Consider the following 16,591-nt stretch of genomic DNA (forward strand, 5'->3'; position numbering starts at 1 on the left):
TAGTTTAAAACAAAAAGGGGGGGGAACTGGAAGACTCCTCTAATTCTTCCAATGCCCTGCTATTCCCTATGGCTTGTGTGAATATTGTTCTCTTAGTTGATGTTGGAATGTTTCCCTATTTTCTCTGTTGTAGTCAGAGCTACTCAGTATATACTAGTGCCTGTACAGGAGGAGGAGAATGCTTTCCCGCTCATCAGTAAAAGATTTTGGTGGTTTCCTGCCCTTACTGCTGCAAGTATTGTCCTTGCCACTGTGGTTCCTACAGAGAATGCTTTGAATGTGAGGACTGGAATTATGTGCACAAATGACAATATTCAAACTTTGGGTGATTGTATTCTTGACACTATTATGGGATTGATCAGTTTGGATTTATTTTTATGCACTATAATTGTAATATGTCTATTGCTTGCCTACAAAGTCAACGCAGAAAGTGAATGCTAATGGGACAGGCATCTGCTCCCATGGAAATAGGTGCATCCCCTCAAATCTGATTTGCTTAAATGGACAGCTGGTAGTCAAAGACGGGCAAGTCCCAGCTGTTAGCCAATCAACCTAAGACAGGAGCCAAGTAAAAAGGACTTGGTGATCCCATGATGGGTACTAGCAAGCTTGGAGACATCTAAGACAGGCACAGCCGATCTAATATGGTGGTAGCCCCACATATCCTAAGTTTTGTTTTTTTTTAAGATAAAAACAGAGGAGATGTTGGGGGCCGAGTAACGCCATTCTAATAACTTTCTGCTGAGACCTGCAGTAGGGGTAAACAAGTAGACCTCTTTATCCTGCCCACCTGTTGTGCTGATAGGCTCCCACACCCAATATAAGGAGGGGAGTTTGTTTCACCGTAACTAATGAGACATGAATGATTTGTCTGCACCACTGCTAAAGCCCTAGATTTACAACAGGTGGTGAATGCCCAATTAAAAGGGGGGTTAATGTTGTTGAATCAGCGTATCGATTTGGTACAGGAGCAAGTGGACACCTTGTGGCAATTGGCACAATTGGGATGTGAGCAGAAGTATGAGGGTCTGTGTGTAACAAATGTGGTGTATAATAACTTTACATATGCTGCAAATTTATCTAAACAATTATCAAGTTATCTTTTAGGAAACTGGGCTGGAGAATTTGATGTATTAATGATGCAGTTGCGGACTGCCATTACGAGTGTGAATTCTACCCGGGTTGATGAAGCTCTACTGCAGGACGTTTCTTCCTGGATCCTGTTGGCAGTGGGGCACCTGAAAGAGTGGGCGGGAATGGGATCATTAATGGGATTTCTGGCCATAGTTATCCTGTTATGCCTGTGATGTATTTGCTGCATGAGGAGCCTCCAGTGTCGGAACATGGCTATGTTGGTCCAAGCTTTTACTGCCATAGAAGCAGGACAGTCCCCCTATGTGTGGCTTGCCACACTTAAAGAGTAAGCACAGGATGCGAGGCAAGCACACTGCACTTGGGAATCGCTTCCCAGCGCGAGCCCCAAGAAGAGCATGTCAGGGTGCATGTGGGTTGATGCCCAAAATCCCACCTCTGTAAAAAGGCATCGGACAGGTCTGGTAGTCCTTGGGAAAGGTACCGCCCAGGTGAAGACCAGTGCACGGTCCTGAACAACAATTTTTAGCAGAGCCCCGACCTCTACTCTTGCCTGCTGCTTAATAAATAAAAAAGGGGGAGCTGTAGGGAGCTGCAAGGGCCGTGCCTTAAAGATGGCACCGGTTTCCGCCTTCCGCCATCCCGATGGCGAGTGCTCTCTGTGAAAACAACTCCTTATATGGCTAAGTTTTAGCTTCTGGCTTGCTTCCGCGTAGTTGGCCCTATCGGCATCTCCCACGTGGCTTTTCAGGATTGGCCAGGCGGAGGTCTTATAAGACCGGGGATAGTCCCGGGGGGAAAGGAGAAAAAGGAGGAAGGAGAAAGGAAGAAGCTTGTTAAGGGTTCCTGAATAAACTACTTGGAGAAGAATCCTGTGTCGCGTCTTCCTTGCTGGTCGAGGCAGAAGCAACAGTGCACACCATCTGGGGGCTGTCCCTGTTCCAGCCATGGCACCTGTGGTGGCACTGGCCGTAAGTGGTGTGAGTGACCACTGGAATCAATGGGTCTGTGTGGTTACAGGCCACAGGAGCATGCGTGCAGTCACGCCCTGCTATGGACTACTCAAGGGCCTATGGCAGCAGAGATGAAAGCATGAACTTTAGGGATTCATTGGGCGCTTGTAGGCTACTGCCATAAACAGGTAATAAGGACCGAGCAGGGGTGGTGGCACAGGAAGTATAGGTGACATTGTTAAGGACTAGAGAAGAAGGAACATTGGCAAGGGATAGGAGATTCTCACGGAGTGACCAGATGAGCATGGTGAAGATATCCCTGCTCCCGGTCCATGCTATGGAAAAAGGCTCTGTTCAGCACCATCATCTTGCTTCCCTCTGGGAAGATATCAGTGACTTCCATTAGCTTTCCCTCGCAAGCAGGCCTCAGGCATTGTGTCACTGCCAGCTTCTGAAACACAGAACAGAGCTTTAAAGAAAACAGACCCTCACTGGACCCATAGGGGCCCAGCTCATAAGCATGAAGGCAAATTGTCACCAACTCACACATTACTAAAGCCAAAGAATGTCTATTCTACAAAACCAACCAAAAGTTATCAAAAGTACTGGCAAGGTGTTTGGCTTTGGCTCTCCTCACTCTGTCTCCTCAGTGACAAATGCTGTCATATGGCCTTTTAGAGAAGGGGCATGGGGTAAATAGAATATATTGTTCAGTTCGAGAATGAACAGTGGCTGTGCCAGAAAGCCTTGGGTTCATACTTTCTTTTTCCTTGGCTGACTCTGGAAAGAAAATTCTAGAAGCAGATAATTTAATGCAGCATTTAGGTGCTTGTGAAACTATGGGCAATATAACAAACTTTAGTTCAGATAGTATATATAATAAGAGTTGGTGACTCTTCTGGCAGTCCAAGCTCACATCAGATGATGTTGTAGAAGCCCAGTTTTAGCCCACATTTTAGGCAATTATTGAAGTTAATTGTTATTATTCTATGGTGATTCATTCAGATGTTGAAGGTCCAACATAACAGATAGGGGATAAAGATAATATATCTTCTTGGAATTCTTCTGCCTTTAGAAATAGACTGTAAAAAGGGTGAACCAGTGCAAAATTGATACACATAAGGCACTGTTTTGGAAATGAACTTTACAACTTGGGGGGATGGGAAGGTGGGAAAAAAACAAGGGAGAGGGTAGCAATATTAGACACAAAATGTATTCATTTCCTTATGTAATTGTACCTCCTCTGTACCTTTACAATAAAATTAAACTAAAAAAAGAAATAGATTGTAACTATACTATATAAAAATACAGAGTAAGACAAAAGAGTTTACACACAGTATAGATCCTCAACTCAGAAAATTCATGACTAGTGTCTTAAAACTGCCTTGCAGGGCCTTTTAGTTGTTCCCTAAGGGAGCCTCAGGACAACTATTGCTTAACAGATAGTGTTGATGCCTAAATGAATCAGAAATGCCAAGACAGCTGACAGAAGCAAATAAAAGATACTTTGCAAAGGGCTATTGAACCAATGGCTCTCGAGACTTAGAATCTTTTGCCTGGCATGTAACTATTTGCTGAGACAGACCATGAACCTGACTGGACAATGAAGAAGATGGTATTAGTGACATGAGCCTTGCAGACACTGGAAAGCCTGGGAAACCAAATGCATTTGTTTCTCATGGCTGCCACCGCACAAAATACTACTATCTGAGCAGTACTTCTTTCACGGATTTGGATCCAGGAGGTAAAAGATTCCTTCCTGGCTTCTGGAAGTTGCTGCCTGGGCCAAACACGTACAATCAGGCATATGGTGGGCTGGGTTCTAGACCAATTATCATGAGAAAACAAGTCATACTGGGTTATAGGTTTCCTACTTCATACAAATTATGTTTGCACTATACTATAATATATATAGTATAACATTATAATACTATAGTATATATATACACTGCAATACAGGGCAATAGTGTTATATCTAAACTACAGTCTGTGTATTAATTAAAATACGGTTAAAACGCTACCAATTACATGAATCCTTATCAAGCCAGACTGCTTTTTGGCTGGGAGTATGTTGCTTGTTATAGAAGCATCTGACTGAACAGGGAGGTGGCTGATGAAGTTTGGGATGGTGGCAGGGATTCTTTTGTCCTCTTCCTCCCCACCTTACATGGTTCTTTGGTTTGAATTTGGGTCCTCACACTTTCACTAAGCAGGCATCCTGTCAGCAGAGCTACACCACCAGAGTAGCAACTCTTTACAGCGAGACAATCGTGAAGCTCATCACACCAGTTCATCCTTCCCCCAACGCCCCCTAAAGCACATGATTCTGCTTGATTGCGTTTCCCCCCATCATAATAATGCTCTCAAAAGCGCCCTGAGTCCTCTCCGACTGCCTGCTTTATCTTTAGCAAAGTTTATGGTGGATTCTCAATCACTTGTCATTTCAACAGCAATTGTGGCATCTTTATCAGGAATTGATTTTGTGTCAAGAAAGGACTCTTTCTGCTCTTCTGTGAGAAGCAGTGTACCATCTTGCCAAGGTTTACTGTGAGATTGTAAGAATTAAGTGACATCATCTCAGCCTATTCACATGTGCGTTCCATGGTTTCAGGGAGCTTTGTCTATGGTCATATAGTAGGTATAGAATCCACTATCTCCAAATTCCTCTCAAAGCTGGTATTTTGATCTTCTCCCGTAGATCACAAGGACTCTTAAAGACATCTAGAATGATTAAATCCTTTCCAGGCTTTTTATTTTGTGGGATTTTCAATGCATTTTGTAGGCACAGAAGCTTTGATGTCATTCCTACCAATGACACCCTCACAAGTACTGTTAAAGCTGTCACTCAGGGCAGAAGGGCTGATAGCAGTGTTTTCAAGTCACTTCCATTTCTACACACTGTAAATGTCAGAAGCGCATTGGTGGCCTTCCTGGGAGTGTGGCTTGCTCAGGATTCTCCTGTCAAAGCTGCACGCATCGATTCTTTGGCAACTCATGCTTTGGCTGGGTTTGCTCTGGCAACTGCAATGACTCTTGGCTAATCCTCACTCTGAGAGCCACATTTGCTTTCCAAAACTCATGGTAGGGGAAAATCCCTCTTGTTCATTTCAGTGATAAATGTGGCGAGTTTCTAGTTATTTTCTGCCTTGTTTGCAGGTCAAAACCTACTTTATTTGGACAGTGTTCCTCCTTTCCATTGCATAATAACACGTAATAGCTTGGTTTGAAGCTACTTTTTAATGCAATAAGCACCAAGAAATTTGATTGCAAAACAGATGCCTTTGAGAGACTCTTTAGGAATAATAATGTCCTCTCCTCATGATGTTTAGAACTTATGTTTATGAAGATACAATGAGAAGAACCACTTGCAAGTCTAGTCACTGGACATGTAAAAACCTACAGGTTTTTAAGAAAATGCATATTTTTGTGGCAATGTATAGAAAATGTACTTGAATGTCTCTGAATAGAATCAGTGGATTCTACACTTAATTCATATAAAATAAAAATGGAGTGATTTTAAAACACAAATGTGTACTAGAGCTGGAAAGTGAACATCTGGAGGATTAACTCTTAAAGATATTATCTGGATATGCGTCAGTATATGGAGAAGTAAATCTAAAAGTCATCGTTATTTGGTTTTGGTATCTGCATAATATTTTCTATGCTGTAAAATATGTTGAAATTACTAGCTCATGAAATAGAACTTTGCCAGATTGAGTTGCATTAGTAGCTGGACTCAATGCAAATCCCAGAGATGCTATTCTGAAAAACAATGTGACAGTCAAAACCATCAGGTTTCCTAATTTTCCTCCTTGCACCCAGGGTAAGCTTCTTGTACAGGAGGAAGGGTTTCTGCTCTTGGTGATTCTCAGTTCCTCCCTTCTCCTCCAAAGAGCAGAGTCAGAAGGAAGAAGTCCTCGTAGTCAGCAGCCCTGTGGAGCCAGGATGTTGGACTGCTGAAACCATGGCTCTGTGGCTCATTTGTCCACACCCTTCCTTTGCCTGCTAGTTGCAGAAAGCCAGCTTCCAGGCGGACTTAGCAATAACTCACAGGAGCGAATACAAATCAGAAGGATCAGATGATATTAGAAACAAATAGTTTTTTTTTTTTTTAAGTCCTGCAGTCTCCCGTCCACTTGCTGTTGATCCTCATGGGATCAAAGAGAATGGGGCTGCCCTCTGGTCCCCTGCTTCTTCAGGACTGCTCTAGATAATGACTTAAATTTACTATTTCACTAGAGCTCAGCTGTCTTGGGGAGAGGACTCAGCTCACCGGGCCTTTGTGCTAGATCCGCAGTCTCTTCTTGGCTTCTGATGCATCCTCTTCAGTCTTCTGGGAAAGCTAGCCAGTTGTCATTGGCAAGAACTCAGTGTGCCCCCTTTAGTAGGCAATTGCCAAGCCTTTGTCAGTAAGATCAGAGCTCCAGAAACACCAAGGGTGATACTCATGGGGCCCCTGACAAACGCGAAATGGCAATTTAGTGACAGCATCCCACTCTGTAAAATCGAATAGGCAAACCAGATAGATTAATTTTCCCTAATTAGGTGCTTTTTCAAAAAGCCCTTGGTGGATCTTGTTTGCTATATATATATATATATATATATATATATATATATATATTATTTTTGCCAGTCCTGGGCTTAAGCTCAGGGCCTAAGCACTGTCCTTGGATTTTCCTCAAGGCTAGAACTCTACCACTTGAGCCTTAGCACCACTTCTGGCTTTTTCTAAGTGTGTGGTACCGAGGAATCGAACCCTGCTCTACGTGCATGCTAGGCAAGCACTCTACCACTAGGCCAAACTCCTGGCCCTGTTTGCTGTATTAAATACAGATATGACTTGGCTTTTGAAGTCTTCCAAAGCCCAGCCCTACTATACTTTTTGTGAACCTATTTCCTAACATTCCCTGGTCCTTAAGCGAATTCTCTCTTTGTTCCAAATCATTGCCATAAATATTCATATGATATCCATATGATATTTTCTTTATCTATTCATTATCTGGCACCTAGGCAGATTCTAAAATTTGGCTATTGTGAATCAAGCTGCTATAAACATCGGTATGAAGTTATCTCTGTTGTATTGCATTCCTTCAGATATATGCCCAAAAGTAGTTGTAGGAACATATTATGTTGGCTGTCCTAGTATTTGTTTCTTGAAACTTTCATACTGATTTCCATAGTAGTGGTACTAAATTAAATCCCTACCGACAGTGCATAAGTGTTCCTTTTCAGCCACATCCTCACCAGATGTTGTCTGTTTTCTTGACCATTTCCATTTATTGATAGGATAAAATGTAATCTCAGTATTGTTCTAATTTTATTTTCCTATAAAGGTAAAGATGGTGAACATGAAATAATTTTCCCAAAACTGTTTGCTGAAAAGGTTGCCTTTACCCACAACATGCTTATAATCCCTTCAATAATACAGCAATATATGTCCTCTGTCCTCTTTCATTGGTCTCTGTGTAGGCATGAGACAATTTACTGTTTCCATTTAAAGTTTTATGTACTTAGAAATTTAGTTAATTTAAAAACTCACTGACTTCTGTGGATCTTGTTTCTGCTTTAGGAAATGAAGGAGTCAAGATAATCCTGCTACATAGTTTTAGAGTGCTATATAGTTTTGTTTACATAAGCCTTGCTTTTCTATATTTGTTTCAGAAAGCAGACTGTGGTTATTTACCTAATATTTTGCTATACTTAAAAAGGGCTCGATATAAGATCCAACCTGTGTCTCCGGGCATTTTAAGACTAACAATTTCTTAACCAGACTCAAAGGAACATAGGCTCAATGGTTTCCCTCATTTGTCTTAATCAGTAGAAACCTTGGGCTCTCCTAGCAGAGATTTACAATAGAGCAAAACCTAGATACATAAAGCCATATATGCTAAATGAAAGGACCTCCAGGATATAGAAACAAAAGCCATATAATGAGTGATTGTTGTTCTTAATGTACTATATTATCTTTCATCTCTTTTGCTGTCCCTTGGTTATCTCATATTGTTACAGTATTTTACCTTGTTATCTGATATATTGGATATATGCATATTTGATTATTTGAAATTGGATAGGGAAGGGAGGAAAACAAGATGAGGGGTGGGGGTGGGGGGAGGGAAATGGGGACCAAGACATGAGAAAGGGTATCAATGAATGTGAAGTAATACACCCTCTATCTGGCGAATATAATGTAACCTTTCTATTAATTACAATAAAAATATATGAAAAAAAGACTAACAACTTCTCTATGCAAATCAGGGTATAAAGAAAGATCCCCAATCTGCCTGTACATCAACATCACCTGCAAGTGGTTCATGTAAAAAGTATGGCACACTGGTTTTAAAGAAAGAGCCCTTGAGTATTCCGTTGTGTGGCCAGTGACATGTGGCCCCACTGGCTGCACTCACTACCGAAGCTGTTTTGCCTGTGGCTTGGGAAATCCCCACACTGACTTTGGAAAAGATTCTCCCTGGGCCTCAGCTGCTGCTTCTGTGTGATTAAGCCTGGAATTCTCTTCCATCGTCAACATCCTTCTTGTTCATAATCCATAATCAATATCATAATAGGTCTACCTGTCCCAGGAATGTTTATGAACGTCTTCAAAAAGGCCCATAGGTATGAGGTTAGGGTAAAGAAATACTGTATATTATTGGCAAAATTCAATAGCTACTTCACTGCTCAGTGGGATATTGACAGTTGGGGGTGGGCACTGGAAGCCATATTCCTTAATGCACTACCCAAATTCCCTGAACATAGGAAAATGCCAACACACAAATCTCGCATCATAAACTAATCTAGTCAGATATTTGAGCCGAGGGAGTGAATCTGCATTCCTATTCACAGGGAGTGCTAAGAACAGGCTGAGATGGGCATTTATAGAACTGATGGACGTGTAGGGCGGGATCTAAGTAGCCACCTGAAGAAGCTGACATTAGCTTTCTCTTGAAGGGCAAGGAAGAAAATATCTAGCAGGTAGATTGCAGGAAGGCTGTGAAACCAACAGTTTGAAAAAGAGTGATGAGTTTCTGCCCAGGAGCTGGCTGTCATGGCAGAAGGCAGCTGCATGGCACCCAGGGGAGATTCTGCCTGATGTCTTCAGAGGTTCCTTGCCTCTCAGGGGTCTTTCTTCCTTTAAGATGGGTAAATGTGATTACTAATGTCCATTTATTTCTTCCTACTATGGACAGATTTAATTATTCCTTTGAGAAGTCTCTCATTCCCAGATCATTAAATAATGAGTGACCCGAATAAGCACTGTTTTCAGACTCATTTGCTACTCCTTAAACTATAAAGTAAGGTTTGGTTTCCCATTACTCACAAACCTTAGGGAAAGGACCATGTTCATCAGTGAACAGCATGGCTACATTGTGATGGGCTAGCCTGGACGACAAGGACAACAGTGGTGTCTCCACTGTGTTTCATCACACTGCTTGCTGGAGGAGGGGCTCACTGGAGACCTGGGCATCTCATCATAGCTGCAGTCCCAGCTCAGGATTCTGGGAACAAGTTCACTTCTGCAACTTGACCCATTTGACAAAGGCGCAAACAAATGCAGAAACATGAAAGCTCAGATTGCTAGGGCCTAGTTCTTTCCATTCGAATCATACCCATTGATGTAAAGGAAGAGCCTTTGCAGCCTTCTCTAAGATGCTAGAATTGTGCAACAGACTCATCTGTGCAAATTAGATTCTGCCCAGATATAACTAATCAGAATATTTCCGAGTGGGATCTAGGAATTTTTGCTGTAAGCTCTTCAAGCGATTCTGATGAATTCCTCTAAGAATCCCTGTGTTATCATATGCTCTTTTACACATTGCTGTATTAAAATTGAAGTAAGCTGTTTGGATTACTCGGTCATTGTCTCTCTCCCTGTTCAGTCATCCCAGTTTTTGTCAACCTGGTATATCTGAAGCTGACACTGAAACTTCACCAAGATCATTCTCATGACATATATTTGGTTATCCAATGATTATTTCTCCAGGATGGCAGCACATAAGAAGACTGTATTCAACCAATTTCCTGAATGGCCTCAATTGCTAATCTTGTCTGTAAAAGGATCAAAAGGCAGCACTCTCATTTTCTAGGATGAGATCCTAAATGTACAGAGGACAGCCTGCAAACTGCAGATGATTTTCAAGCCTACAGTTTCTAGCCTATAGAAGCCAACAGTGCCACCTTCCGGGGAAAAAAAACATTTTCTTTCATGCAACTTTACAAAGTAGAAGGGTGAAATGAACCCAGAACACAGACTTACTTGTAAAGTCACCCCAAATGCAAAAGCCCTCATCCATTCAGTTTGTGACTATATAATGCACCCAGGACAGGACATAAAGGGGGAATCTCTTCCCCATCTCTTTGTGCAACAAGGGAATTAACAGAGAAGGAAAAATGGACCATTGAACCAGGGCCAGCCAGCATCTGTTTGTGTCCTGAGTGTGCTATTCAAAAGTCATTTGAATTTTTAAAAAAATTAAAGGTTATGGCTGGGAGTTTGGCCTAGTGGTGGCATGCTTGCCTAGCATGCATGAAGCCCTGGGTTCAATTCCTTGATACCATATACACAGAAAAGCTGGAAGTGGCATGATAGCTCAAGTGGTAGCATGCTAGCCTTGAGAAAGCTCAAGGACAGTGTCCAGGCCCTAAGTTCAAACCCCAGGACAGGCAAAAAAAAAGTACTGAATTGATGCTTCTATATTTATTATTAAGATTCACTAGTAATCAAACCAATTGCTTGGCATTTAGTCCTACAATGGAATTATTTAAGGAAGATGATTTCATTACTGACATTATTTAGGATGCTGAAGACAAAACCAATAAGTAGGGGCCAGGAGTTTGGCCTAGTAGTAGAGTGCTTGCCTAGCATGCATGAAGACCCATATTCAATTCCTTGTTACCACATACATAGAAAAAAGTCAGAAATGGTGCTGAGGCTCAAGTGGTAGAGCTCTAGCCTTGAGAAAACCCAGAGACAGTGCTCAGGCCCTGAGTTCAAGCCCAGGACTGGCAAAAAGAAAAAAAACCTTACAAATAGAACACACACTTTTGTCAGCTTAAGAATGGCTTTTGTATTCTTTTCAGATGATTCGTCTGAGTCTATTTTCAGATACTCTCTGACACTTTCCTCATGGATGCCCCATAAGCCAAACATGGTGGTCCATACCTGTAATCCCAGCTACTAAGGAGTCTGAGGTAGTAGGATTTTGAGTTCAAATCTATCCTTGGTGACTACAGCAAGTTCAAGTTCAAGGTCAGCTTGAAGTGCACCCTCATCTCACCTCACAACAATAAAACCATGTTCTACACTCTCAGTCCTCACTATGAACCAATTACACTTGACACCTACTGTACCAGCCATCTCACCCCAGGGGGGTGTGATCCAACCAATACACGGTTCCTCAGCCCCAAGCACAGAGCTTCACTCACATAAGCATGACCTTGCCACCACTGCCATTCAACTACTGTTTGGGGTTGCTGCCACTATGAAAGATACACCATGGATATCTTGCAGATAAGGACTGGAGGGTATGTGGGGCTGAAAGAAGAAGGGTGCCAGTAAGGCACAGGAAGCAGAGAGAAAGGAAAAGACACTGGGGCCCAAAGTGCCTGCATCTGATATAAACATGAACATACATACATATATACATGCATACACACATCTATACATATATACACACATTTATGGGATAACAGTAAATGGAACAATTGAGCCACTTTAAATTCCTCTTAGTACAAGATTATTACCTGATCTGCATAAATTAAACAGCCAGTCTAGAAGAACAATAAAAATCTTCTCTATGTCTGTTGCCATCCAAGGCGTTCTGGAATGAGGTGGTTGGGTAGAAATCTAATCTTAATAGGAGGCAAGCATGTGGCAGGTAGGATTTAGGAGAAGAGTGGGGACAGGAAAGTAAACTGAGAGATGAAGAAACAAAGTTCAGAACTCCACTAGATAAAGGAAAGGAAAAATGGAATGAGAAAGAATAAGGGAGTTGGGAGAGATCCCAAAATGTAACAAGACATTCTGAGGAAGAGAGCAGCCTGTGGATCACAGAACACAGAACTGACAATGGCACCTCTGGAAAATAACTTGAATTTTGGTTTGCCTTTCTATTTTTTTAATTTGAGGTACTAGGAAGCACCATTTGGATTCAAGGGCAAATGATCCTGTTCATTTTGATTTATCTGAAGAATTTCAATCAAGTCTCTCAGTGGAACCCAGTACTCAGTTTGCCATTGCTTTGACAGACAGGTGATGAAGGAGGGTGCTGACTGAGTCCCCTGTGTGCTAAGCTCACTGCCACCACCTGCCTGCTCTGGACTCCACCCTTGTAAGCCTAGAGCTGGCTCCCTGGCTTCTATTGTTAAATATTGCTAAATATGGCACTAGTCCCGAAGCTGTTTCCCAAGCTCAAACAGAAGCTGCAACTGTGCTCTCTCTTTCTCTCTCTCCCCTTCCCTTCTTTCCTTCCCTCCTCTCTCCCTCCTTCCATCTCTCCTTTCCACCTTTATTTTTCATTACTACTTTCTTCCTTTCACTTCTTCCTTCCTTCCCTCTCTCTGTCTCCTTCTCTCTCTTTTTAAAAATTTGTCTTTTTTATTATTATTATTTATTTTTAATATATTTTATTGTAATTAATCAAAGGCTTACATTATATTCATCAGATAGAAGGTGCATGACTTAACAATAATTGCTACCCCTTCTCATGTTTTTGTCCCCATTTCCCTCCCCAGCCCCTCCCCCATCTTGTTTCTCCCCTTCTCTATCCTATTTCAAATAAATAATCAACATATCTACAATATATCAGATAACAAGGTAACAAAATGAGATAATTCTTTCTTTCTTTCTTTCTTTCTTTCTTCTTTCTTCTTTCTCTCTCTCTCTCTTTCTCTCCTTTCTTCTTTCTTTCTTTCTTTTCTTCTTTCTTTCTTTCTTTTTCTTTCTTTCTTTCCTTCTTGTTCCAATCCTCCTGTTTGAATTCACAGCCTGGATGCTATCCCCTAGAATTTTCTACTTAAGGCTGACACTCTACCATTTTGAGGCACAGTTTCATTTCTGACTTTTTGGTGACGACCCACCATCCAGTTTACCCAACTCACTGTGTGCTTTTCTTAAAGCTCACATTTGGCCTAGTCAAAGGCCAAATAGGAATTTCTGCAGTGATTCACCAGTAGCTACTGCGAATCAACACAATGGAAAGCACTTCTTTAGAAAAGATGGGACAGGAGCCAGGCTGACAACAGGCATGGTGGGACACTCAGAATGGTCATCTCTGAGAGATCAATTAGCACATTTACGCAGGACCTAAATCCAGGACTGTGTCAACATTGGTCACGATTTTGTGACCAATTCAGAAGACCTGAGAAGGAAAGTCACTAATTTATGCTGATGACAAGGCCTACCTGACCTTCCACCAGCCCTCCAGCCTCATCTCCTCCATTTCTCCCTTTCCTGCCTTCTGCTCCAGCTACTCACCACCCTGGTCCACAAGCATGCCAGTGTGCTCCTTCCACAGGGAATCTGTTCAGGCTCCTCCTGCTGTGTGAAGTCCACTTCCCAGGGGTCTGTGCAGCTTTCCTCTCTTTAGCACTTACTCCTTCCATTGGGCTGCCCCTGTGTTTTGTTCCCATTCAGAGCCTTCTGTCTCTACAAAGCCCTTCCTGATCAGTCACCCTCAGCTTTCACTGTACCATTGGAAGCACTAATTGTGCTAATATGAATGCACTTGTGAACTACATTTTTTTTTGCCAGTCTTGGGCTTGAGCTCAGGGCCTGGGCACTGTCCTTGGACTTTCTCAAGGCTAGAGCTCTACCACTTGAGCCTCAGCATCACTTCCGGCCTTTTTCTATGTCTGTGGTACCGAGGAATTGAACCTGGGTCTCTGTGCATGCTAGGCAAGCACTCTACCACTAGGCCAAACTCCCAGAGTAGGATTTTAGGTAGAACTGAAAAATACTGTGCAGACACCTACCTTCTATCTCTTTGTCTTTCCCTGGAAACTGTTACATTCTAGCCCCACGCTTACCTTAAAACCAAGGTGAGCCCAAGCAGCTATGTTTGTATTATAATCTACTTGGTCACAGGAGTAAATCTAGGTCTGAGAAGATGACTCAACCTGGCTAATTAAAATGGGAAATCCTGAGTTTTGATGAGAAGAAAGGTGTTGGTGCTACCTTAATCTTGTCCACAGAAATGTTCTAGAATGGAAACCCACAAACTCCACAGCTAAGCTTCCAAGGTCTGGGTTTCCCATATCTCTTTGGAATCTGTACAGCTTTCTAGCAGTTGTTGCAGTAGCTAGTGAGTGCCAAGTTTTATGGGTTGCCATTGAACTAGGACTTCCTCTAAGCTGTTCCTCTGAAGAGGCCTGTAGATTATGTGTGTAGATTGTCTTTCTTTGGGCTTTTGGGGGTTTGTCCCTGGCATTATAGGCTTTTTTGTTCATTTCTCTGCTCACCTATATCCCACATTTTGCCTCTGTCTTGGTGTTTACATGCTGGTGAGATTGTACTCCTTACAACAAAAATTCAACCCATACAATATGCTGTGGCTGGCTCCTCACCTCATCTGTTTGACGGGAGGCACTGTATAGCACATGTTTCCTATATAACTTTCACCCTCAGCTCCATGGCCATCCAATACTGGCATTCATCAAGATCTTGTGCTCAACAGCTCCAAGTTCAGGTCTCAGTTATGTGAAAACAGTATGAAGGAACACAAGGCCGCCATTAACTAACAAGTATTCTGCTGTATGTAATACCAAAAAATCTCAACAATTAAAACCTAGGTTGTAGCTTCAATAATAGAAGGGGATGGCTGATGCTTCCAGATCAAAGATTCAGATTTGATCTTGCACTGCCTCTTCATAGCACTGGAGACATGAACGAGATGGAGGTTACACAGGCTTCTAGCTTCCCTCAGGTGGGAAAGCAAGAGTACACTGTGGGACCTAATGAAACCTGCTTTTTTTGTTAGAACAATAAACACCTATGTAAACCCTGAGAATGTTATTAATTCTACTATGAGAAAAAAACCAGTATACTTGCTCAGAGGATTTAACAGCTTTTTGAAATTCATCTATGATTGGATACATTTTTGAAGATACTTTAACATAAAAACTAGTATATTCAGAAAAAAATGGGCCATTCAAATCTAACTTTAAAGCAGAAAGTATACTCCCCTTGAGGGGTCAAGGAGAATTTATTTTTAAAATCATAATCTCAGTTCAAACCTTTTCATTTCTTAAATCGTAAGGTTTTCTTTTTTTTATTTTAAATAGTTGTACAAAGGGGTTTCACTTCAACATGTGGAGCTGAGTGTGCGATGCCCTCTGATCAGCGTCACCCCTTCTGTGAGGAGGATCATTCCCCCCCCACAATGAATACTGAAGTTTTTCCTGATCATTTGGGGTATAAATTTTAATCCCCTAGTGAACATTTACTGCTTGTACATTTTCAGTGCAATTTGGGAAGGGTGCATGTACTGCGCATGTGTCCTTAGAGAACCTAAAAGAGACAATACATGTGAAGTGAACAGTAAGCTAAGATAGACTACATTTAGCTCACAGGGAGGGAAAGACAGAGAAGGGGATTATAGAAATACGTTTATGGTTTTCTGAAAATTACTTCCGTTTCCTAAGCCTGATATTGACTGCCTACCCCACAATCTGAATGATGAAATGTCTTTAATACAAGCAATGTGTTATGCAGTGACATTTTCATTAACTGTACTTAAGTCCAGAAAGAATATTTTCAAGACATGTAATCATTTAAATAACACCACAGTTAAAGGTGTTTGAAAAATACAGGGACACCTTAAAAAATTATTTCCCTGTGTGATACAAGTTGAAAAGCCAGTTAGACAAGCTTCCCTTCCCAGCAGGCTCTCTGGCTAGGAAGGAGCAAGATCTGGCCAGATGCTCACACCAGACGTGATTCACAGATAGGCTTGTTGCCTCATGGCGGGGAGCCTAGTATTGAAGACAAAATGTTCTATGGATGCCAGGAATACTTCAGGATGGCAGTGTGCTTTATACACATCCCAGAGGGATGTGAAGCGTGACAAAGAAGACTTCCCATCTATTTTCCACTCCAGTAAAGCAGAATGCGTCATGGTGAAGGATGCATTCAGCTGCATCTAACAACTTGGATTGGTATCCAAGATCTATGACTCCGAGGCTGGGTTATCTTGGGCAAATAGTTTTTTGGTTTCCTCCTCTGAGACATAAAGTCAACTGAAGGTTTACTAGAATGGCTGAGGGAGTTTAAATTGAGAAGGTTCTTGGTGCCTGGCACACAGTAAGCAGTCAACAAAAGTTGCTCTTTCCTTTTTCTTTTCGTCACCTAAAGCTATTTGAATTGTTTATTAAAGGGTGTGCCAGTTCTGCACAAACAGGAGTCTCAGAGCCTTTTTCTTCAGGACTCCACCTAGTTTTTAAGTCAGAGAAAAAAAAGGATGAGGAATGACAAAGTAGAGGTGGGTACCTGTTGTGCCTAATTTCAACAGTCTGTTGGCAGTCCCTGCTCTGGGATCCAGAACCATACAAGTCTT

Source organism: Megascapheus bottae, chromosome 20 (assembly GCF_031878675.1).
Source record: "Megascapheus bottae isolate mThoBot1 chromosome 20, mThoBot2.hap1, whole genome shotgun sequence".
NCBI classification, from domain to species: domain Eukaryota; kingdom Metazoa; phylum Chordata; class Mammalia; order Rodentia; family Geomyidae; genus Megascapheus; species Megascapheus bottae.